Below are 25,426 nucleotides of genomic sequence, written 5' to 3' on the forward strand. Positions count from 1 at the left end.
TAAGCTGAATTTTTGTGATGTATGACATGCTCCCATCATATGGAATGGATGGTAGAGCTGGGAAAGACCGCTGTTATTGATTGGATATCACCGAGTTGGCTGCGTGAGAGTTAAAAAAAAGCTAACTATGATTAGACATGAACACAGTCTTAGTCTCTCTGTTGTCTCATCTGCTCGTCTTTACTTTGTGCATTTGCTGTTGCTGTTGTGTGGTGTTGATACAGACTAAACATTTCCTCCATCTGTTTCACATTAAAACACTTCTAGCAGTTCAGGCAACATAATCTCCTTCATTCCCTGGAAGCAGTCTACTGTGAAATCCACAGGAAGTGTTGATTTTCATCAACAACAGCTTAACAGCAAGAAACAAACAGCACTGCAAAACCTGTTTGAATTAAATTAACAGTGAAGACAAAAACTTGTTGATGTAAATAATTCTGTGGCAATTAGAGATTATGATGATTATGAATATAGCACAGGGACTTCTTCCTCCCTCCATCCAGCTCCTATTCTACCTCCTCATGTTTCATCAGCTGATTAGGCTGATTGACAGTGACTCCCAAAACTACATACACGAGGGCGGACCTTCGGTATATTACACCTTCATCTTTCATGCTTTGATACATTGTTAAAGTGGTGACATGGTTACACAGTTTCCTGAGGTTTAGACAATAAAACTATTTGGTTAGGTTTAAAAAACAAAACTACATAGTAATGCTTAGACAGCAGGACTAACTGGTTAGGTCTGAAAAACAAAACCACCTGGTTAGGTTTAGACAACAAAACTACCTGGTTAGATCCAACCAGGGGTCACCAACCTTTTTGAAACTAAGAGCTACTTCAAGGGCACTGAGTAATGCAAAGGGCTACCACTTTGATAATACACTTCTGAAATAACAAAGTTACAGTGTACCTTTAATTTTATATTATTATTAATGATATTCTATGTGAAGACACTGATCGCATATGATCCATCACAATAGTTATTAAGAATGATTAAACAAGGTAGAAAACAGATACATTTCAATATGCAATATCCAATTATTTCATTTTCAAATAATCACTTCCACAACATTTTGCAGGAAATATTTTTCAATTTTTACTAGCCACTAACAGTTTTAGCTTTTGTGACATGTACTGAAGTGTCTCTCCACGTTGTGCCGCTTAGCCGTCGCCACAGTCGCACCGCAAATGAGACACACACAGTTTTCTTTTACGTTAGTAAAAAAGAACTCTTCCTCCCATTCACTGTGAAAATTTTGAAAAGTTTTCTTCCTTTTTTCTGCTGTTTTTGTGGGTAGAAAACGCGTTCGTCTCCTCATCTTTGCAGTGCTCACGAGCTCATCTCAGCAACGATAGTTTGTCATGCACACTAGACTGACCCGGGCGACTGATGTGGATGCTGCGGGCGACCTGGTGCCCGCGGGCACCGGGTTGGTGACCCGTGGATTAAACTACCTGGTTAGGTATAGCCAACTAAACTACCTGGTTAGGTCTGAAAAACAAAACTACTTGGTTAGGTTTAGACAACAAAACGATCTGTTTAGGTAGTGCAGACTGTTGTGTGCTTTATACTACGTCACTTGACTTCCACCTTTGCTTCCATCACAATGACCATGGTCACAGCCTAACATTTAAGTAAAGACATGCCATAATAACCTGTTTGAACTGTCAGACTATACGGCCATTTTTGTAGCGAGGACAGGCAGTTCTTATTAATTGGATCCCTCCGGTAACTGAAAAGCAGCTTTTATTTGACGGTTTATGTTTCTGTACAAATGCACATCTGAGGACAGAGTGCAGACAATGACACGCTGTAAACGCCGAGAGGAAATGAGGTCAGATAGGAACGAGCCAAAAAGAAACAGGAGAGAGAAGGAAAAGGTGGCTGGCCACAGGTTTGATCCCCGTAACAGCCCACAACCTATTAACACTTGTTTTTGAGAGACGCTGAACACCTACATCCCACCTCTTCGTAACTAGCTTTGGATCAGCAAAATATCTGAAATGCGTAAACAGAGGCGGAGACCAGATAGAGGAGCGCGCTCGTGGAAAATCCCCCAGTAAATTAGGCATTTCGCCCTGAAAGCAAAGCGACATGGCGGAGAACTCCACGCTCTCGTCTTCCACAGCGGTGAGTGGGTTCACAGAAAAATCCATGTTTTGTTCTCTTAACCTCCCTTCATTCATTCACTGCAGCTCGAACGCACACCATCAGGTTCAGAGGGCTTCAGATACACAAGCACATGGAGTCCACATTAACACATGCAGATCATATAGCAAATAGATTCACAGAGATTAATGCACGCACACGCCTACACTTCAGCTACTCCAGCTCAATATAAAGGCGCCTGCTAATCTCCGGGCACATTCATAGCATCGATATGAAGTTGTCTGATGACATTTTACCCTCAGTGCGTCCGTGACAAACAATTCAGACTGGACAACGAGTAAAATGAGCAGAGGCACAAAAATTTACCCTTTAGAGAGATGCTCGGAGGCAGGTTGTTTAAAAAGCTCTCATGGGTTCAGTCGTTCCTCATGTGGATTCCGCCTTTGTTTGTTTTCTCCTATGACTGTAATTGGCCTTTTATTGTGCGAGCTGAGCTAAATAAAACTGACAACGGCACGGTTCTGCAGAGGGAATGGACCTGTGGCTGTTGGAAGCTGCAGACCTCGCTTAACCTCTTCTTCGATTTATGCCTCTGCTGTCGGGTGAAAGCCGGACATCTGCAATTTATATGTGTCAGGCGGGACGGAGAGATTGTTTATATTCTGTTTTATTTGTGTTGTTTGTTAAGTGAATCACAGACGAGGGTTTTAACGAGGCCATCGAACTCTGCCGAACACATCACAGCGGTGAAGATGTTCGGCGGACACAACAAAATCATCCAAACTGCCGTTCCAACGCTGGATTTGTCTACGTGTTAACAAGTTGCTAAGTTTGTCCTCCAATTAAACAGAGGACGCCTACACAACGCTGACTGAAAGCACTAAATTAAAACATATCACCGCACATTTCCAAAGGACAGCAGGTATAAAGAAAAGTGACACCCACACATCAATGATTGACAGTAGAAAATTAAAAGTAGTCACTGTGCATTACACAAACGTACGTTAGCAGGTAATTTGAGTGCTGACTTGGAAAAATTAATGGATATTCTAATGCTCCATAAGTTTCAAGTCCATTTTTTGGGCAACAAATTGTCACCCTGATGAAAATCAGCACTGGCTGTTTAAAATATTACTCAGACAATCCTTAAACACAGTGGTCTGACGAGGCATTTGATTTTACTTTAATCTTTCAGCTTTTTAATGGACTGAGATATTCTCTTTATTAAAATCCTCATTAGGGGCAAACTGATGAAGGATTATAGACACATCACAGACTACTCTGGGCAAGTGGCCAACTGCCAGAAGCAGGACTGAACTTTTGGATCCTTCCGATTGAGACCCTGAAGACGAGTGGTTATAACTGTAACCATGACGACAAGGGTGCCCTAACCTCAACCAAGTAGTTCGCTATTTTAAAACAAGCCATAATCTTCCCAGAACCAAGTTGTTTTCCTTGAAACTTTTGTTTTCTGAGGGAGGGAGGAGGCGGACTGAATGATTAATGCTGAATTTAGTGGTGTGGTTCGACAGGAACGTCACCCATTTTTAGAATTCACACTATTCCTGCGTCCTAGCAGTCCTAGTCCTAGTTCAGCGCTTGTGAAGCTGAGAAACTGTTTCCTAAAGAGCGACAGCACAGACAAAGACATGGGCTGTGATGAGATGTGCAGTAAAAACAGCTGCCGGGCGCCAACTTTCCAGAATTAGAGGATTCAACTTTAGCTCACTGTTACACCGAAAAGCTATAATTCAACAATGGCTGCAGGTTTGAATCTTATTCAGCTACAGGAATTTGCACAAATATCAAGTTTAGTGATGAAACTGACTTTATTTAATTGATTTTATTATTGACTTTATTTCCAGAGCAAGCACAGGCTGAACAGACAGCTCTCTTGTACACTCTCGTTTTAAAAACTGGTTCTGCGTGTTCAAAACGCTGCCTCCGATTTGTAGTTTTCTGAAATCCTGGCAGTGCAAAGCAGAGAAACTGAACAACATGACGCTGGCGCACCTCCATGCACTTTTTTACTGCTAACAGCTGAAAACTGACAGCAGCGAACACGCCTACAATATCGCTAAAAGCAACAATTAGATCAGACATTTGCAGGTTTGAAGGACTATTTCTGTAATAACGCAGGTCATAAAGTTAATTTAAAATGCATTAAGTAATCTACTTTACGACTTGCATCAATGTCCTTTTTACGCTAAACGACTGCAACAACACCCACAGGACTCGTGCAGGAGGCAAAACAAAGGAGTCGAACACGCAGCGCAGGCTGGAAGGCGAGGTGCGAAAGCCGATCGCCTTTGTTGATCATACATGTGTTAAGAAGCTGACGTGAGAGCAAGAGCTTTCTTCATATCTTGTAATGATCTGAGACAAAAAAACGAAACAAAGTCTTTGTCAAGACCCACATGAGGAAACCGAACAGAAAACAATGTGTGTTAATCATGTAAAATATTATTACTGTACAATTGTCATTACATGATTACGTTATTCTAATCCAGATAATCATTAAACTCTGGTTACTTGATTGAAATCTCTATAGAACAAAGATCATTAGTGTGCATGTTAATGTGCTCATTATCTTTATAAGGGTGTGTCTCATTATGAACTCTTCTGCATGTCTTTGTCTGTGTGTGTGTGTGTGTGTGTGCGTATGTGTGTGTGTCTTACATGTCTCTGTTGATGTCTAAGGTTTCTGTTGCATAAATGGTTCAAAAAAATTCAATCACCAATTTTCATAAGAAAAGCAGCAGTTAAAGCAGTTAATTAGCAGGCTTTCCAGCAATGAAGCATCCAGATAACCTTCCTCCTCTTCATTTGGATAATGACAGATGCACATTGTGTGTGAGGTGAATCACAGATTCTGTCTTGATAAAAAACAAAACATGACAATGATGAAGAAAAAATTATATCAGCTCCGTCTTGACCCTGATAACAGCCGTTTATCGGAACTGTAATTTGCTCATTAGCTTCAGAGCAGGTCCGCATCGAACGTGTGCTTTTAAGCTCGGAGCGGTTCATTTTTATTCTGGAGTGTTAACTGTTTTAATTCAGTTTCATCTGGTCATTCGGGGACGGCGGTATTCAAAATCTGGTGGCACAGAAGAAGGATTATCACTGAGTGTAGCTTAATGACAGAAGACTTGTGCAGAATTTAATACGGTTTAATGAAATCAAATTGTTGAAGTTTCAATTGCTCGTTAGCTAAGCCCTGACCTCCTTTGTTATTGTTCCTATGGCTGTCAAGCATTTTATTCTAGACCTGCATTTATGAGGTTTACAGCGATAATGGTGGGCGTTTTTTTTTAAGAAACTTTAAAATACTAATGTTTTACCTCGTTAACTTTATTGATTTTTGTAAATATCTGCTTAATTTGAATTTGATGCAGCAACACGTTTCAAACACATTAGGACAGGAGCAACAAAAGACTGGGAAAGTTGTGGAACGCTCCAAAAACACCTGTTTGGATCATTCCACAGGTAAACAGGTTGATTGGTCACAGGTGATAGCATTATGATCGGGTATGAATCATCCTGGAAAGGCTCAGTGGTTCACAAGCGAGGATGGAGCGAGGTTCACCACTTTGTGAACACATGACTAGATAAAGGATGTTACTTTATCTAGTTACTACTCTTCTTATAACAGTTTGTTTGCAGATGTTTGCATTCTGTCAACTTTTTGTATAATGCAGGGAATTGTAAAGGCTCTGGAAGCATCCAAGACATCTGTACTCTTCACAAGTTAATGCATATGATTAGAGTAGAAAACACAAAGTGCCATCTGTACAGTTATTAACAGAAAGAGAGACAGACTGTGCTGAGCCCTTAAAAAGTTTGTTAAAGATAACGCAGATCGTTTTGGCAGAGCATAAAGGGCCTTTTACGAGTGCAGACAAAAACATCACGTCACGAAAACAAGTGCAGGATTAAAACGGAAATGGAAGCCGTGCTGAAGTCATTTCCTGAACTGCAAACGGCGATGACAGTTTCAGCATACCCTCTGGTGTTTTTCAAGTGTGTATACATTTGGGAAAAGACCCAACAGCTTTCATATGTCAAAGCCACACACACATCAAAACCTCAGCAGCGAAAACATGAACTAAACTGTTAAAACGTAGACAGAAAAAATCCCACAGCTCAGAAATAAAACTGAGCAGGAAGGGAAGATCATAGAAAATATTTGGCTGTGCAGCGAGGAATGGGAGAGATTAGAGGATTATACCTTCCTGGATGTTACTGATGGATCAAAGATGTGCACACAAAAAGGTAAGCCTTTCAGAAATGAAGAATGCTTATTATTCCTCATTGATACGCATTTATTTATTTTTATGGGATTTCAGAGAGTCTCAGCTAACAAGGGGTCATGAAATAGACTTGGCGCTTTGTACGGAGGGGAAAGAAAATGCAATTTATGTTCCAAAAAAAATGCAGGAGATTGGCGTGTTATGGTTCTGTCAAAGTTTAGACTTTCAGAATAAATCAACTTAAATGCAGCGTTACAGAATTAGTACTTTTCATGTTGCTTTTTGAAGTATAGGAGTATATTTTGAACCAGTAATCTCCTTCTTACTTTGCTACATTTGCCATTTCTACCTTTGTTGCAGCTGGTCTGCTCTACATGCAGGGATAGAGTGTGTGTGTGTGTGTGTGTGTGTGTGTGGGGGGGGGGGGGGGGGGGGGGGGGGGGGGGGGGGAGGGGGGCAGGCGAGAATCCAAGTTTCCAGCCAGATTGAACAAAAGGAAGCACCACCTGTCCTGTGACCACCAAACAATGATGACGGAGCAAAACCCAGAAGAAGAGGCAGCTTCCAGCAGCAACCCCTGGCCACATCTGGCTGCACCTTTTATTCCGACATCTGAAAACGGCAGCAGTTCCATGAAGAAGTGCTGGCTGTGCTTCCTGAAAACCACCGAGCTCTCTGCCTTTAAAAACTCCTCTTCGAACCACTGCGAGCATATTGAAGTAGGCTGCACATACTGCAGACGAAAATGCAGCAGGCCGTTGTTAATTTTTCATGCGTAATGTTAATCTTTGATGTTATGATAATGGAACTAACTTATCTTGTAGCTAGCGGTCTGGTGGGCTTTTACATTGGCGAGCTTTAGAGAGCAGTTACCATAACGTAATGCCAACTTCAATGTTAACTTTACTTTCAGAAGTTTTATCCACAAGTCCTGGTTTTTCATCATTCTGCACTGGCCTGCACACTCTAAAAATATACAAATGGAAAGTAACTTTATGGAGGTAATTCTACTTATATTTGATTATAGACTCGTCCACCCACCACTTCCACCAGGACTGAACATTCTTTGCCTTTCTTTAAACATTAACAGTGATGGAAAGTGAATTAACTCAAGCACTGTACTTAAGGACAATTTTAAGGTGTTTAAGATAAGTGTCTCTATTTTATGCTACTTTATACTGACTGCACTACAATTCAGAGGGAATTATTGTACTTTTATTTCATTTTACATAAAAAGAACGTAATCTTATAAAAGAGCTGGAGTGTCGAGTTGCGGCCTCTTGTTGCAGATGTTTGAGTTGTTATCATTTCCAATAACATTTCACAAAAACAGCAGAGATTAGAGAAAAATCCACAAAATGAATGCAAATTCATGAAGCTTCTTACAGTCCTGCACAGTTTTTTCTGCAAATTGTGTGCTGTCTACATCGAGAAATTGACTGCAGGACTAACTTGTATTTTTCAGCAGAAATAAAAGGGACAAACTGGACAGTAAGTGGTTAACCTGATTTCTGTGGAAGTTGACCTTTCAGGGTCTGAATTACAAGGATCAGATAAAGCAGAGGCACTCCAGGAAGTGATGATCTGCCCTCCGCAGGTTTGTCTCTGCTGCCTCCTCAGAAGCCGCTCTGCTGTTTCCCACCGTGCATCATATCCCCTGGTGTCTTATCTTAAAACCCAATTTCTTATTGTTTACCGTCACTTCAGTGCCACTCACACCATCAAAGTCCAAACTATAAACTCAGAACCAATTTCTTTATAAATCCGTCCCACTTTAATAACGCTCAAACACAGAAATAATGTGACTGGGGCAAAGCAGGAAGATTTGAAATGAAAAAAGAGAAGAAGAAAAAGGAAAACAATGAAGTCACACACCTCTGCAGTCGGCAGAGTGATTGACTGATACAGAAAGCATTCGTTCGTTCGGTCGTACAGGTGCTGACAGCTGTGGTGCTGCTTGAATTTGCACATTTCCGTATGCTGAGCTGGTGCACTGAAGCCTGCTGCAGCTCTCAGAGGTCCGTTCACCCCAGACCCATCAAACCCTTTCAATTAAAGCTGAACTGCTTCTTTGTTTTTGTCGAAATGAACCACGGTGTTTACAATCTGACTCATTCTAAGGTGCCAGGAAAGTTTAGACTCAGCCTTTGTTCAGACTGCAGAGGAATCAGATCAGGTAAGATTTGAAAAAAGTTTTTTTTGCTGTCCAGACCTCTGCGATCGATCTGAACACAATCTGAATAAGCCAAATAAAATAAAAAAAAGATTTTGGCTGATAGTCCGAACAAGGCCATAGAGACTGACTGATTCAAATCAGCAGGGATGATAACTTGAACCAGGTCTGATCATGTTGTACACAGCTACATATGAATAAACTCACTCAGGCCTCGTAAAATGTCTCAGGTCAAAGCTCCATTATGAAATCCTCGTAAGAATAAACATCCCAGTCAGCAGCTTTCAGCTACTTTCAGCTGAATGTTTTTGTAATGCAGTAACGAAATGGCAGAAAGCCAAAGAAAACAAAGGGCTAATGAGAAAAAACTCTGGTAAACTAAAGACAAACTGACAACGTCCTCGGGCTAATAAAAACATATCTGGACCTGCATTTGACCCAAGAAAAAAGATTCCAATGAGGCAGCCATGTTTCTGTCGAGTACGGAAGGAGACGGCTGTGAGCTCACATGTGGATTTAATAATTTCTCATAAATTGTCAAGAATTGTTGTTCCTACATTAAAAACATTTGACAAATATTGCCATAAAATCACTTAACGCTGATTAAAAGTGAGCCAATGTGACTTCAGAGTGAACAAAGAGGAACCTGTAAGCTAATAAGATAATTCTCAATTCAACGCACTTACAGCAGGGATATTGCATGCTGATCTGGGCATGGATGTATTACACTGTACTCAAAGATGGTGCTAAATCACTTGAGTAAAAGTTGCTACTCTAAGCCAAAAAAGTTTTCTAGCATCTGGGTTTGCTTCTGCGATGTGAGGCCCACTGTACATGCACAGTGCCGCCCGGCCCACAGTCTTTAGATTGGGATGATACACCAATACAAGTAGCTGCCTTTTAGAAAAATAGAAAAGAGTAATAATTTGCAAGAACACCAACAGAAAGAGTAATAATTTGCCTCATTTGCAGTTGGAGGTGTCCTCTCAACAGGTCTCTTTTATACTGGTGGTCTATGGGGATTTTTTACAGGGTTTTTTTTTTTTCGGCTCCATTGCTGCGAGTCTCCACTGGGACAATTTGGCAGCGAAGCTGAGTGGTGGCGCCGTATCCAACTCTCTTAATACACCACCATTAGATAATATTAGCTAAGTCACTTCTGGAACACTCGGATACATTAGCATGTGCAGTGTAGAGTGTGCATTTTGTTTTGGTTTCACTTTCTGAGTAAAACAAGAAGTAAACTAACAGCGTTCGACACAGTGGTGACTTCTATGATTAGCCTCAGTCATGGAAAACTCCTGTGATAATAGTGTTAAATCTGATCTAAAAATACAAATGTTTAGCAGAATAAATGAAACGTGCAGGTTTTCTCTCAGGCGCAACTGAAAAGGAGCGGCAAGCAAAAAAATGAAAGCAACCCGGAGAGAAAGAGCAAAAGGATTACTGTGATTATCTCTCTGAGCAGGAAGTGAAAATTGGTGCACTCACCGAGCACGTTTTGAGCACTTTATTTCAGCCGTTAAATACAGTTGTTGTGTGTTGTTTGTGGGAAAAACACTATTTCTCTTTCAAGATAAATGTAGTGTCTTTTGTTGGATCATCAATTCCAAGGGTTTGTGGGCATCATATTCATTTACGGTGCTGTACGGGATAATTGGGAGGACAAAGCAAAGGGCTGTCATACTTAGTATATTTAATTTGTTTTGACATGTTTGAAGCAGTATTATAGTTCGCACTAACAATGGTACTGCAGATGAGACTACAGTTTATCCTCCTTTGTCTTGCATTCACACGTCTTGGATGACAGCTGATTGACAGAACTCGCCTTCGCCGTCTCTCATGATGTGAACAACCATGTTTACCCACTCTGTGTATGACTGACTTTCCCCCCTCTATTGTACTGTCAGACAGATCAAATCTGTCTCAACGATTCGGGGCCAAATATGCGTAACGTGGCCGAAAATGCCAGACGGAGAAAGCGGAAAATCAAAAGCAACCGGAAAATTGGATATAGCTGCTACGACATCCTCAGTATCCCCACCTGCACCTGTAGATGTCCACAACAGACGAGACCAATGAATACTTCAGCTTGTCCAAGAAGAATATAAACGGATTTATTTGTAAAAACACCATGGTGGAAATACTGATGACTTTTACAGCTTTATTTGGTTGCGTAAAGGTAAGAAATAACATGACTAAACACAGTTTCTGACTTTAAAATAACTGTGGCTGATACTCGCCCAGTGGTCAAAATGCACAATAAGTGTCGGGCATGTTTACCATTTTCTTCCCCTCTTCTGATACCATCTTGCTACAGATGGCAGCTGTTCGACCGCTTCCTCTGAATAATTTCTTCCTTGAACCGAAATCAAAAAGGACGTTTATACCCCTGCAGACAGAGACCAGAGCCTTCTTTCATCTGCAGAACAGATGGAGAGAAGGAAGAAGTGATGAAAACTGAGAGAAGAGGAAAGAGAAATATTTCAGGAATCTTGTTCTTGTTAATGTGAGAGAGGAGGTGTGTCGGGTGGCATGAAGGATAACGAGTTTTAGTTTTTGTGTTTGAAAAGAGGGTGAGAGAGGTATGAAAGCAGGAATAATGAGCAGGGAGACAGAAAGAGGTGGCTTGAGAGAGACAAGCCGAGGAGACGCAGTAGAAGCATCTTTAATGCAGACTGCAATGCAGAGCTCGGCTTTGAGGTGTGAGCCTGTGTGATGATAAGGAGAGCGTCTCACAGCACAGCCTCCTTTAACATGAAGCGCCTTCAAATAAAGAGCTTAATGCACCCATAAATACAACACAGCCAGGTCAAACCGTATCTCAAGTATTTCAAGTTAAAAAGAGGAATCTGCCATGTTAAACCAGCATTACCTATTGAATTAGGAAAAATGTGTCAGAATATGTCTACGTTTGTGGGTATTTTAACCCGGTTGCCTGGACGGTGTGCATGCATGTGCCATCTGACCTCTGCAGATCATCCACACTGTTCCAACCTAACACGCACTTGTTATTTCGGCCGGTCAAATCTGATTCAAGATGCTGCTACTTGCCTACCGTGCTGCAAACGGCTCAGGCGCATCTTAAAAAAGTACAGCTAACAAAGATGAGAATGTCATTAGTTTTGCACAGCTCGTCCTCACCAGAAAAACAGCAATATGGGTGACATCTGTGCAAGTGCGTTATTACGACCCATAATTACGTTTATAGTTGGGGTCGCAGCGATTATGACGTGAGCAAAGGAGGGAGTCAGGTGATGTGGTACAAACAACAAGAAAGTCCACATATGGAGGAAGGTGGGGTGGATGGATGAGTCAAACACTTTGACCCAGGAGGCTGCTGTTTGTGTCCCATGTGAAACTGAAAGTCAATGTTACTTTTTATTACTTACTCTAACTTAAGTAACCTACTTAAGTTACATCACATGCGTAACAGTAACACAAACCATGATCGTTAATCAGTCTAACCAAGTAGTTTCTTTTTTGCCTTAACCTACAGCAAATCACGAGTGTTTCACAACTTTAACCACGTGACGATGAAGGTCCGCCTATCGATGGTTCTCTGCAACGGTCATATACGTCGTTTGGGAGTCATTGGCAATCAACCTATTCAGTCATTTAGGCATGATGATGTATTGTAAGTGTTGCATGTTAAGTATGCAGCATGCAACATGAAACAATGTTGTTATTTCAACTTCAGTTTAAGGAATGTCAAAGCGAGCACAAATTTACGTGTCTTGTTCGGTGGCGACCTCTAGTGGTTGTAGAGATTATGACGGGATCAAAAAGTAAGATGATGTAGTATAAAGAGCAAGACAGTCTAAATATGGAGGAAGGTGGATAGATGGGTCAAAGAAAAACAAGACTTTCATCCAGGAGGCTGCTGTTCGTGTCCCATGTGAAACAGTCAACATGGACCCTTAAGTTACATACCGTATTTAAGTTAAGTACGTATGTAACAGTGACATACTTATCTTATGTTCTTGTCTTAAACCCAGCCAAGTAGTTTTGATGCCTAAACCTCAGCAGACTGTGAATGTCTCACAATGTTAAACACATGAGGAGGAAGGTCCGGTATGCTTGTCGCTGGTTGACGACAAATCCAAATTTTGACCCGATGATGGTGCTAGATTAAGAGTTAAGGATAATCAAAGTTATTATAATTCATCCATGAGCAAAAACATGCCGCTGCATGACTGAAAAGGCAACAGCTGAATTATTAATATCTATTTATTCACAATGGATGAAGTCAGTGGCAGTTTTTATAGCCAGAAGTTCATACAGAAGTGTTTTGTTTCTGTCTGTCAGTCTCTATACGAACATCTTCCAGTCTAAAACACCACACATACTAACCTAAAAATATGTGTTGCTACCTGAAATTTATTAGTCAATATTTCCAAAAACAAGATTACTCTCTCCACATGAACATTTTAAGGATGAGTCATAACTTCAGCATAATGTGTTTTCCTTGCATGCCAGCAATCATTTTGTCAGAGAAGGCATCCTTATTTATCTTCCTTCAGATGGGGGCGTTCACTAGAAATGCAACTCTTCAAACAGCATCTAAATAAAAAAGGACTACAGCGAGATCTGTGTGTCCTGTGTCCTCAAACTAACTGCTGGTAATTGAACTCTGTATTTGCTTTAATTCCTGCTGGTTTAGGGGTAATGTGTTGTTTTAACTGAACATTTTCCACAGGCAGAAACCGGCGAATGCGCCTCAACAAAGATCCAGCAGTAATGAGTGCAGGGTCAAAGGCATTATGATGGTGGAGAGATAGCAACTAATAGAAATACAAACAAAAATGCCCTCAAAAGAGAAAGGGACAGGGATTGTCTTTTTGCCAGTAGATAAGAGAGTATGAGTGAGTCAGAGACGGTGACACAAGCTGTTTTTTGCGATAAGTTTTAAGCCTCTAAAGATGGGAGTGACTCAGCTTTTTTGACTGCGGTGGAAAAGTCAGGGAGACAAGCCAACACCTGGTTGGGCAAGAGAATTGAACATCCTGATAATATCAGCGCGGCCTCTTAAAGTCCAGACTTCACGAAGCAAGTTATAACACACGATGCTCAAATCACATGGCAGTAATAATGTTTGACGTGTCAGCGGTACAATATACGACAGCATGTTGCTGCCATCGTGACAACATCATTTGCTCAGTTGCTCTTTAAAAAGAGAAAACTTTTCATCTCTAACGAGCTCCTTTTCACAATATAACAAGATATTTTTCATATCAAGTGAAGGATGTGACTGATACTTCCACCATGGATGGATGGATGGATGGATGGATGGATGGATGGATGGATGGATGGATGGATGGATGGATGGATGGATGGATGGATAGATAGATAGATAGATAGATAGATAGATAGATAGATAGATAGATAGATAGATAGATAGATAGATAGATAGATAGATAAATTTGCAGTTCCAGCAGCTCAAAAAGGTAGACACACAAGGGCATGCAAAATAAGAACAGGAGCTACTTTCAAGTAATGTGCAAGTTACAAGTGATGAACAACTTTCGAGTACAGATCAACCTTCAAGTAAGGCACAACTTTCAAGTGAGAGGCAAAAATACAAAACACCAATATATATAAATAAATACCAATATAAGAAAAAATAGTGAAATAAAAAATAAGGAACTAAGCTACACAGGATGATAATAATAATAATAATAATAATAATAATAATAACAATAATAATAATAATTATTATTATTATTATTATTGCAGTTGTGCAAGGTAACAGTGTGCAATAGTCGGTTTGAGTCCAGCATATGGATGTGTGTGAGATAAAGTGCGTATGTCCATGTGTGGTGTAGGTGTGTAGTGGGTTCGGAGTTGTTGTGTTGGTTATTGTTTTTGTCACCCTCCCCGAGAGGTGTTGAAGAGCCGTACGGCGTGGGGGAGGAACGATCTTTTCAGTCTGTCAGTAGAGCAGGACAATAAAACAAAGTAAACTACCTCCACACGCGGATTGACAGGTGGGTTTAAAACTGTGAAAAACGTTAACTCTTTGCCTTTCGCGCTTCATATAACTGCCGACTTTTTCTGTAACTAACCAGACCACGATGTGCTGCCGGTGCCTGAATGCAATTATTAGAAAGTTTTTCATGCTGCAGTCATGACGAGCAAATATTGTACTGCGAGATCAGATATTCTGGTGGAGAACAAATGAAATAGGAACATTTTACTGACGTTCAGTGCTGACTATTATGAGACTGGCTAGGTGTGTTAATGAACAACCTTTCCTCATTATGTTGATTAGACTAAGAACAAAAGCTCTCTACAGAAAACTTGGTAATAGATGCAATTTATGCAACCCAATTGTGCAGAGCGCGTTCGTCAGTCGCAGCCTCTGAACATTTTACCGGAGAAGAAGAAAATGAGCAGCATTTATAGAAGGAAAATCTTCACTGACATAAAATACAGAGAATAAATCACAGCCCTGCCCACACTGTCTGACTGACAGGGGATCTTTGGGAAACGTAGTAAACAAACGACAAAGCAATGAATGTTTAGCACCAACGATGCAGCAGGAAAACAACACAAACTGAATATCTTGTGGTTCGCTGCTTTATAAATCATCTCATGTCAGTAATTGTTTGGTGAGCAGCTCTGGATTCGTCTGTGAAGATCTCGCCGAGAGATTTCCAGCTTCCCACCTCTGGAGAGACTTGATCATGTTGGCAAATTAAAAGCGTATGAGACGATGACTAACATGATGCATTCAGGGAACAGGTTTTACAGAGGGTGTTATTCCTCCGAGAATCTTCACCAAGACAAATTTCTGTACATTTATTGTCCTCGGTGAACAAATTGTCTCTGATTCTGATTGCAATTACTCAATCGGCTCTGCAACAGCAGCAATTACACCCTGTGTTGTGCAGCTTGTACACATTGAGAGCTTGATTGCTGAATGTAGAGTGGACTGGCCACAACAGTGATTCAACGGCCACGAAAGCTTTAACACCGGCTCCTGGTGGAGTTTAACCTGCACAGGTGGGGGCACGGCTTAAACCTCTTGGTGTTAAACTGCAGGTACAAATGACACAGATACTAGCAATCAAGATATGCACACCCACTCTAATTCCATTAGAATAAGACGGCAAATCTTGGTTATTTTCTTGATTTAATTGGACAGAATAGGAAAAAAAAAGAGAAAAGTAGGCCAGCCATTCTTACACGATAACCACCAGGAGAAGACTTGATGAAATGTAAAATGGTAGCAATTATGTTTAATATAGATCATCCTTTTTCTCTTTATTCCTTCATTTTCCTTTGTTTTTGCCCCCCCTCTTCTCTTCACAGAGCTGAGCAGAATACAGGAGGGACCCGCAGAGAAAGAAACAGCTGGCGGTGAAGTGAAAAGTGACGGATTCGGCGGACGCGGCAGTGAAGGCCGCGGCTGCAGATCGGGGGTGCGTTTATTAATTGAAAACTTTTTCAATGATCCTTCCGGCTCAAGAGAGAGAGAGAGAGTGAGAGAGAGAGCGAGCTTGATATTTTTAGAGCGATCCAATTGCCACACACGATTAATCAAAAAACAGGAATAACTGATCATTCGGAAATTCTCGCTAATTTTGTTGCAACAGTTGTGTTTGATTAAAAGTACACGACACACCGCTGTGTGCTGGTTTGATTTGTCGCTGCTCCCTCTTTCATGTGCTCCGTGTGTACATTTAACGCTGCCACCCGCCAGGAGCGTGTCAAGGCTCAGCTTTTGTTGAAATCGCCGTTATCACCGCATTTCAAGCGTGACATGCACTTCTACAAACTGTGAAAATTAAGCTGACAACACCCTGTCAGCTCTGGACAAACTCAGTGTCGCGTGTTTGGTCTTGATACAAAAAACTGCTTTTCTTTGCTGACATTTGTTGGGGGGAAAAAATGAGATTTCTCACCCAACACCAGGCGAATATTGAGACAGTAGGAAGGGATTATAGCGAAGGGTCGAGGACCTGAAACTGAACAGGTGACAGACAACTCAACGTCTCTGGTTTATTATGCCTGGCACAGAAGAGCTAGCGCAGACACAGACATGAATCCATCTCCGTCAGGAACGTCTGAGTGTCTGTAAAGACAGTAAAACCCAATATCACATGTTCTCCAAATCCTCCCTCCTGAAGAGATTTCTCCACCCTCTGGAGGCCCCAGAATAAATCAGGTTGAAAGCTGGTTGAACTGTAACTCTCCAGCTTCCCGCTAATTCAATCATCTTCTCCTTATGCTGCTCCTTTTCCTCTACGTTTCTGGAAATATCCTCTCCGCAGGTATGCAGTTTGTTCTGCTGGAGGCCACATTTTGTGGATGCTCTCCGCCGAAGTGGTTTACGATGACTGCTGGTTCAAACGAGCATGTATCACCAACACGACAAGCAATGAAATGTAAATAAAGACGGCACACTTCATTACGTCTGAGGCGACCATTCATCTTTACCTGACAGTCTTTCTCTTCGTGTGTGTGCTCTGTGGATTCATTTAATTCTGAAGCAGACCTTATTTACTGTTAAAGCTGCATTGAAAAGTCCATAAACTCCCAGCTGTAATCTTATTTAGCAGGAATTGCCTCTGTTTCACTGCATCCATGACAACGTCACGTACGGTGTGTGTACACTCCATCCTCTTACTGTGAAATGATGATTGGTTTACAGCCTCTGATCGCCCCCCGGCAGTTACATTGAAGTTCAGTTTGTGGTGTCGGCGATCCAGAACAGAGGTGAAACATGAGGAGATGATGCTCAGTCTCACTGATTATTGTCTCTATAGATTCAGAATCTCAATCATTGGCTGAAGCTGCAAACTGTAAAGCCTGAATTACAATAGAGCATCTGGAGATGCACTGTATGTCTATAATTCAACATTCTTGTTTGTTTTGTTATTGCTAAATCTTGTCAAAGGTGAAATCATTTCACTGACTCAACCTGTCGCATGCAAACATTACCAGACATTTGTTATTGAAGATGGAAAAAAAAAAAAGGTGATTTACCGCGATGTAAAAAAAAACACCTTACAAAACTGCTACTGTCTGTTTCTTGGTGGTCACTGAATTAAAACACTCCACTGCTGAGCGGCTGAAAGGGCGCACAAGGTTTATTTCAAAAATAATGATTTTGTGCCAGAAACTGTTGAGTGTTGAACAGCATAAAGGAAAAAGAAACTGCGGTGTCACTGGTACTGATCAATAACTCCCGCAGATAAGTTAGGATCATCTTGTTCTACAGAGCCTTCAAACATCTCAGATAACGAGCGATAAAAGGAGGAGAGATTAGCACCCCCTTTTCTGTTGGCCAAAGGCAGAAGAAAGGATGAAAAAAAAGCTAAAGAATTCAAAAATCCTGAACAGATAACAGTATTCTGGTCTTTAAGTGCATCTCCAGTAAGATCAGCTTTGACAGATAAGAGCCACGCTCAGAAAAGTGTCTGCTGCAGTGACTAATACTTCAAATTTACAGCTTTCCCCCTCTCTCTTCCACCGTCTCTTTGTCCTTTGTGTTGTCACAGGGTCGCTGTGCATAAAGTCACTGGAGGAATGATTAACACAATCAAATGCAACCACGACACGTATGTGTGTGCATGGAATTATGCTAATTGCTGCTGCATAATGTCACCGCTAATGCTCACAGAAGTGTAAATAAGTGCAATAATAATAAGTGCAGACACACGATTCACACATACAATGAAATCCACCCAGCTGCCAAGTCTGTTCCCAAATGTAAAGCAGTGTATAACAAACACTCACACACAACTCCACACACACACACACACACACACACCTCCTCAGCTGTCAGACTTGCAGCCTGCAGCAAAGACATACACAAGTTTGCATCCTCATACAAAACACACACTTGCTCGCTCTTCTACCCACTTCCACACACATAAACACACACACACATACAGTAACATCCATTCACACACACACACCGTAAGGCACTGTAAAGTAAGCGTTTCAAATCCTGCAGCAGGAAACAGTGCAGCGAGTTTTACCTCTCCTCCTGAACTTGGCAGCTAATCAGGTCGGACTTCTACAACACACATAAGTTCTGACTGAGCGGTCGTTTAACTGTTTCCGCTCCGATGGAAGAGGGAATGTCTTGTTTCCATCCAGTTTTCTACATTTTCTTTCACCATTTGAGGCTCGGTGGCGCGCTTTTTGCTCCGTCATCTTCTTCGGCGACGTATTATTTACTGATGAGAGAATTAGCGCCACCTACTGCTTATCTTCATGAACCTAACAATTGTATAACAATAGTAGATGTAAACTCAGTTACTGACACACACACACACACAAAAGACACACAAATACAGACTGTAATAAACACCAAAAGCATCTTACTGCAGGGGTCCAGTCAACGCTGTCGCTTAAAACATTTAAGTAACGGAATGAAAAGGAATGGCTCGACATTTTGGGATGAATTTTGGGAGGTTAATACCACACTCTGTACAAAAAACTACAGTTAGCATTTAGCTATCTTAGCATAGAGACGAATGGGAAACAGCCTACGTGCATCTGTTGAGCTGTTCTTTTGACTACAGCGTTTCAAAGCGTTAATGATAAATTACGTGTTGTGATGTTTCCGGTCTTTATGCTAAGCTAAGCTAATTGGCTGCTGGCTGTAGCAGACACGGGAGTGGTGCCTATCACCTCTTCTAGCTCTCAGCAAGAGAGCGAATCAGTGTATTTTCCTAAGCATTGAATTATTTCTGTAAATGTCAACTGCTCGGCCATAGCTCTCACCTAATTGGCTTGATTTGGTGGTGAGGCTGCCTCACACACATCAATGATTAGTTGGGAAACCAAGTTGAGAATTGAAGAAAAGGGCAAAAAAAAACTTCAATTCTGAGTGGATTATGAGTTCTTGTTCCCAGACAGATTTATCTGCCTAATTTGTCACCACAATTCAGAGAGGACCGACCAAATAGTGCTCCGAGCTGCAGAGTCAGTCCAGTTCGTGAGCTGACTTCTGCGTTAGGCCCAACAGCATCGTAAGCCTTGCAGCTTATGGACTCAGTATCTCGACGAACTCCGTGTCACCACACAGGCCGAACATTTCCTCTCCCTGGACAAACTGTGATCGGCTCATTTAGCAGCTGCGCATATCTGCCATCCGTCTCACTTTTCCCCGGGGAGGAAAACGCCGCGATAACCAAATATCTGGCCGGTCATCTGCGCTGACCTGATGGATGATGATGGAGGTTTTTCTCGCTGCGAAACGTGGACGTCAGATAAGGAAGCAGAAAACATGGGCCCCAAAAAAATCTGACACCTATACAACGACTCAGATTGCAGCTTATCTGGGGGTTAAAAGAAATGAATGTCAGGTAGCGCTTTCAGCAAAATGAGACATCTATCATCTGACGCGCTTTCAGCAGAAACTGTATTTCTTTCTTTCTTTTTTTTTTAAAGAAATAGCAGGTAATTTAGGTGTTTGCCAGGCAAAATGATAGCACACTCACAGGCTGAATACGCTGTAGTTCAGAGGTACTGAAGGGAAAATTTCATGCATTTTTCCCCCCACAAAATAAGTTAAAGAATAAACCACAGCCTGAACATCAAAGTGCTCCGTCTCACCATTTATCGACAACATTTTCAAAGCTTTTGGTTAAGTTCTTTTGTTGTCAATTTCATTCAAGTGCATAGCATCAAATGAGTTGTGCCTATTCTCTGATGCAGTTTGGGTCTGCAGTCTGGGAATTAATCCTTGATTTCACCCCCTGATCAATATAAACAAAGCCTCAACATTTTCTGTCTTCTATTCTGCTGAGAGGTAGAGGGCTTCTTTGCCAGACGCAATATTGAAGCTGTTAAAGTGTGAGCTTTTTCCTCTCATACTGTGGTTTTCACTCTCAAAAGACGCAGCGAGGATGGAAGCTGGGCCGCCGTCCAACACGGCAGAGCGCCGCACTATAAAAAACGTCTGCCTTTATAAGGGTTTTAATCTCGCATTCAATCACAAAGCCCGGTTCTGATTGGAAGTTATAGCTCTGCCCATGGGGGAAGACAACCTCACTTGTTTCTGTGCAGTTTCACGTGTTTGAAGAATTTTAAATTTCCCTGCAGTGCATCACAGGCAGTCTGAACTGAGCAAATCATCCATCTCGTTTCTACATAACGCTGATTGAGGAGAAATCTGCAAAAATCAGAGTTGCTTTGAAAAAGAATAATTTCCCGTTTAATGAATTTCTACTTATTGTCGGAAAAACGAGACTTAATAGCAAAAATAAACAATAAATGAATCTAGAAGTCTCACAGTGAGGAGATAATGTTTCTTGATTTTGAATGGGACATATTAACAGTGTGAACACTGAGAAAACACTATGCTGATGTCAGTATTTAGTAAGTCAAGGTGACTCTCGACATTAGATTCCAAAAGTATGACTTGACTTTCAAGGACTCCCAGGTGTCGGTGTTGATCCTTGGACAGGACAGGAGGTCCCAGAGCCGAGGCACAGCTATGGACTAGGTTGATACACTTTATTCACAAAAATCAAGTATTGTCAAGGTCATTTGTATAGCTAGAAAAACCTCACAGGCCTTGCTAATTATTTTCCAAATCCAGGGACTTTCAAGGATGCTCAAGGCCGCTGAAAGCTCGGGTCAAGAAAAACGTATTTATCCAAAGTTAGTCTCAGAGGGCTTTGTGAGTGTGCTGTGTTTGATTTCACTTCTTCTAATGCATTTGTAAGCAGCCGGCTGAACATGGCATTCTAATCTGTTTGCTCCTGCACATCCAGAAAGAGCCAAAGAGCCAAAACTAAGTGTGCTGCATTGAGGCACTGTAGAAATTTACATCAACGCTGTATTAAATATTGTATTAAATGTGCCGTAATTTTTTATGCTGGGAACACAGGAGGTCTATATCACTCTGTAAAGTTAAGATTAAGCGTTTAAAATTATGTTCCAGTCAAGAATGATGTTGAGAAGTCGATCTACAACAGGCGACTGTAAATTCATTGTTCGTTAGTTGTTAGTCCTTTTTTTTACACCTTATGCAAATTAGCTGACTACAGCTGTCACAATTAGTTGTTTAATTGCTTATGCCATGTACTTCAGTAAAGCATTAATTGTTTTTTCTCGTTTTATATATCATTTTAGATGAAATATATGACTACTGGTCGGTCAAAACAGTCACAATTTTTTGTTTTACATTTCAAATATGAAAGGATGAACTGATTGATTGATTAATCCAAAGAATACTAAACATATTAATCAATAATTAAAATAATCGCTAGTGAAGTCCCTAACTGGTACCTTACTTGGAATTGATGGAATTGATGCAAAGGATTAAAAGCAGCTGTGCAGGACGATCAAGCAGCAGTAAAGAGAGGGCCCGTTATGCAAAAGCACAACTGTATACATGACAAGATGCGATTAAAAGCTGCACTCGGCCATGTTCACACCTTGCACCTGACAAATCCCGAAACCTGAAACCGCCAGGACAAAGCCGGACTTCCTAATGTGACGTCTTCAGCAGCGGAGCCTGGGATGTGGCGTGCCGTGCGTGATCACATCATGTCATTCGTGATTCGGTCGGAGCTACCTCACTCCGCCTTAAGCTCTTGCCAACGTGCAGAGTCGCCTCTCCGAGCTCGTGCTGGTTAATGTTGGTGTTATCATATTTAGAATTCATCAGAGATCTGAAGTTGCTCTCTGGTTCACAAGAGGTTAAAAGCTGCGCTGCTTCTAAAACAAGCAAAGCGACGCCAGAGCTGAGGTGATGCTGTTTCTTCTGTTGGCACCAAATAAAATCAGACCTGCTCGCTGCACAAGCTGAAGCGTCAGAGAGACTTTTGATTCAGACGGGAATAAAGAGAGCTGGGGTCATCAAGGCAGGCAGAAATAAAAGCCTGAGTGTCTCTCAGCAAAAAGATGAATGAGAAAAAATTGCTTCGCTGGGGAAATGAACAAAACATCAACAGAAGTTTCTTTGTCTCACCATCAATGTTAAGGTCACCATCAAACATGAAGTCTGGCATCTCTGGCTGCTGGCATTGTATCAGCTGATAGAGCGCCACATTCATTCTGAATCTACTTACTTACTCGGCTATCAGGAATTCTGGGTTGCATGGGGTCAGCAGCGGCGGAGCACAGAGGGCACTTTAGATCCAGTTCATTAAAGAAATGCTCCAGGACTCTTAAGTGAGCTGAAATTCCATCTTTTAGTTTGACCGAGAGGAGACGACCCTGATGAGAGGAAGAACCGCTGAGCGCCGCTGACAGCGAAGAACGGCATGAACAGAGGGGCCGAAAACAGACGAAGGTTGTGACAAGGAAGAGAAAACTGAAAGTGGTGCAACTAAAATTCATATTTATTAGAACAGCTGAATGTCTTTTTTTTCCTCATTTTAATTAGCAAACACACAAACAGCCATAAAGAAAGACTGAATTATCAGCCAGCTCTTCAGCTCCCCTCCACTCTACGAAGCTTTTTAGCATCTTTCAGCTCATTGTTTTGGTTTAACAGCCCACAGCTTTGCAGTTTTGGTCGACTCTCAGCAGCGAGCAGTTGTTTTCAGCAAAAAAGCTCAGAAAACCTACAGTGCAGCCCGACATCGAACAGCACACAGATGAAGTTAGCAACTAGCAGGTGAGCATGATGGAGTTTAGCAGCTACAGGCAGGTCTGGTCCAAGCAGCAGAAGTATGAGCGGGAACACAAAATCTCTGCACAAAACTTAAGTAAAAGACATAATAGCAGACACTCGTTTGAAAGGAACGGACATTCATGTGAACATGCACACACCAAAACCTGAAATAACCTGGACCAAAAAAGAAAAAAAGAAAAATCCGTGACGAATTACATCCCTAAGTATAGCACAGAACACTGCAAGAGCAGCACAGTGGGAGAAGAGGAAGGTATCCTGAGAAGCAGGAAAGCAGGACAGCACTGCATTAAGTAAATTGGTTACAGAGTACAATGAGACCACTTCTAACCCATGTTGGGAGGAGGAAACTTCATCCACATCTGCTGGAGTCTCAGCTGGCCTGGCAGAGGCTCGGCTTTAACTGGATTAACAACAAAAGCTGAGCTCAATAACTAATAGGCCTCTTCTTCCTCCTCTCTCTTTACTCCGTTCCCCTCCATCCCCTTCCTTCTATCTCGCCGTCTTCCTTCTCCTTCTGAGCGAAGCAGAGAGATAATGCGGAACACTTTCATGCCTTCTACTGAATTAAACATGGAGAGAACAGCTTGTGCTGGGTGCTAAAGCCGGAGCAAAGAGAGAGGGAATATGAACAAGGGCGATATATACAATTCCGCCCCTGCACAGGGTCCCTGGAGTGCTGCTCAACACTTCTTTACAATTAAACAGATCTGTCGCTGATAGACTGCGCCAAGGAGAGCTAAACAGGACGGCCTTTTTTTCACTAATTGGCCGGGTTGAAAAGGACTGCCGGTCTTCGTTGGGTGGAAGCAGCCAATCGCCAAGCGTAGGGGTGGAACAGCACTCAGAAATACTCCTCTGAGGCTTCCTTCCCACCTCCAGCTTTCATTGTCGGAGCTGTAAATCCTATCTTGCCAATCTCTCATTCCTTTCACACACACTCTGTCATCTTTACTCTGCAGCCAACCAATTGGGCTCCACAAGTAACAAATCTGCCCATCTCTAACTCCGGGCTTGATGGTGAATAATTGACAGTGTTTCAAACGCTCTCAGTCTCAGGTGGTTCTCAAAAAAACCCCCAAAAACCTGGCGATGTCTTCTCATCCTCTCAGCAGGGGCTGAGGTTTCACTTTCTGCTCTGCCTCTCTCCTTTTTTTAACTCTCAAGTTCTCTGATCTGAGAAGAAAAGCTCTCTCTTTCTCTCCCCTCTCTCCCGGCCTATTTGGTATTCCCTGGATGGAGTGCCGAGGAGCGCCACCCTCATCCTCCATCCTCCCCTCCCTGCGTCCCACTCTCGCTCTCTCTGACGGAGCCAAGTGACCTGTTACAGCGTCCTCTGCTTAGCATGCGCGCCGCGCTCATGGCGGCAGGGACAGGACTTTACAGGGGTTGAGTTCGGGACTGCGACCGCCCCGGAGCACATGCCACATGAGGCGGGGCAGCAGGCCAAAGATCAGAGAGGTGACGATTAAAACAAGCGTGACCCCGTTTTCAACTCGGCGGCTGCAGGCTGCAGGCTGCTGGGACGGTCTGGTTCACTCACGGCAAGCAACTCAAGAAAGTCGCATCTTCACGGATGGTTGAATTTTTCTTGTCAAAGATAAATAATCTTGTCAAGCGCCATTTGAATGAGTTCATTAGATCTGTTTCGATGTTGCATCTTCACCTTCTTGTGAAGCTCCTCGGCATAAGCGTCTTGTTTGAAGGTCTTCTGATCCTTCTCTGCACTCACTTTTTAACTTTGTTCTCCTTAATTCAGCTAGTAAAAAGATCAAAAATATACAGTCCTTACAAATTTACTGTCAGATATATTTCATGGCGGCCTGATTTTTTTAATCTTTTTAAGTTATTCTAATAACTTAAATACTCACAAACTGTGGTTAAGGTGGTTGTTTCAGAATTAAGGCTCCAAACTTGTTGACCCAGTTGGAATCGGGCATAAACAACAGGAACAACACATCTGGAATCTCAGTCTCTCCCTGCTGTAATAAGCAACAAGCAGCAGCAGCTAGACAGTCTTCCCTCAGAAAAGTGATTTAAATGTCAATAACGCTGGTCCACGTCATTGCTCCCCTAAACCTGGACCGTGGCCTGTTTGTGAACAGTCCGCTGGACTGATTTGCACATCGAGATCTGATCACAGCACATGCAGAACTGACATAAACACTTATTAAAAGCAGATGTAAACGCCAAGACCTGTGGATCAGATGTCATTATTCAGGTAACAGATCCAGATCGCAGGTGTAAATGGGGCCTTCAACTGTGCAAAACTGTGCAAAACT

The 25,426-nt window shown here is 41.9% G+C and overlaps 1 protein-coding gene across 1 annotated transcript in view; it reads right to left on the reverse strand.

The window, feature by feature from the left end:
* The window catches only part of pvrl2l (PVR cell adhesion molecule related 2 like), a 258,989-nt gene that overhangs the window by 77,219 nt on the left and 156,344 nt on the right, over positions 1 to 25,426 (reverse strand). The gene's annotated exons all lie outside the window — the stretch shown is intronic.

The sequence above is a fragment of the Chelmon rostratus genome, chromosome 16 (assembly GCF_017976325.1).
Source record: "Chelmon rostratus isolate fCheRos1 chromosome 16, fCheRos1.pri, whole genome shotgun sequence".
Classification (NCBI taxonomy): domain Eukaryota; kingdom Metazoa; phylum Chordata; class Actinopteri; order Chaetodontiformes; family Chaetodontidae; genus Chelmon; species Chelmon rostratus.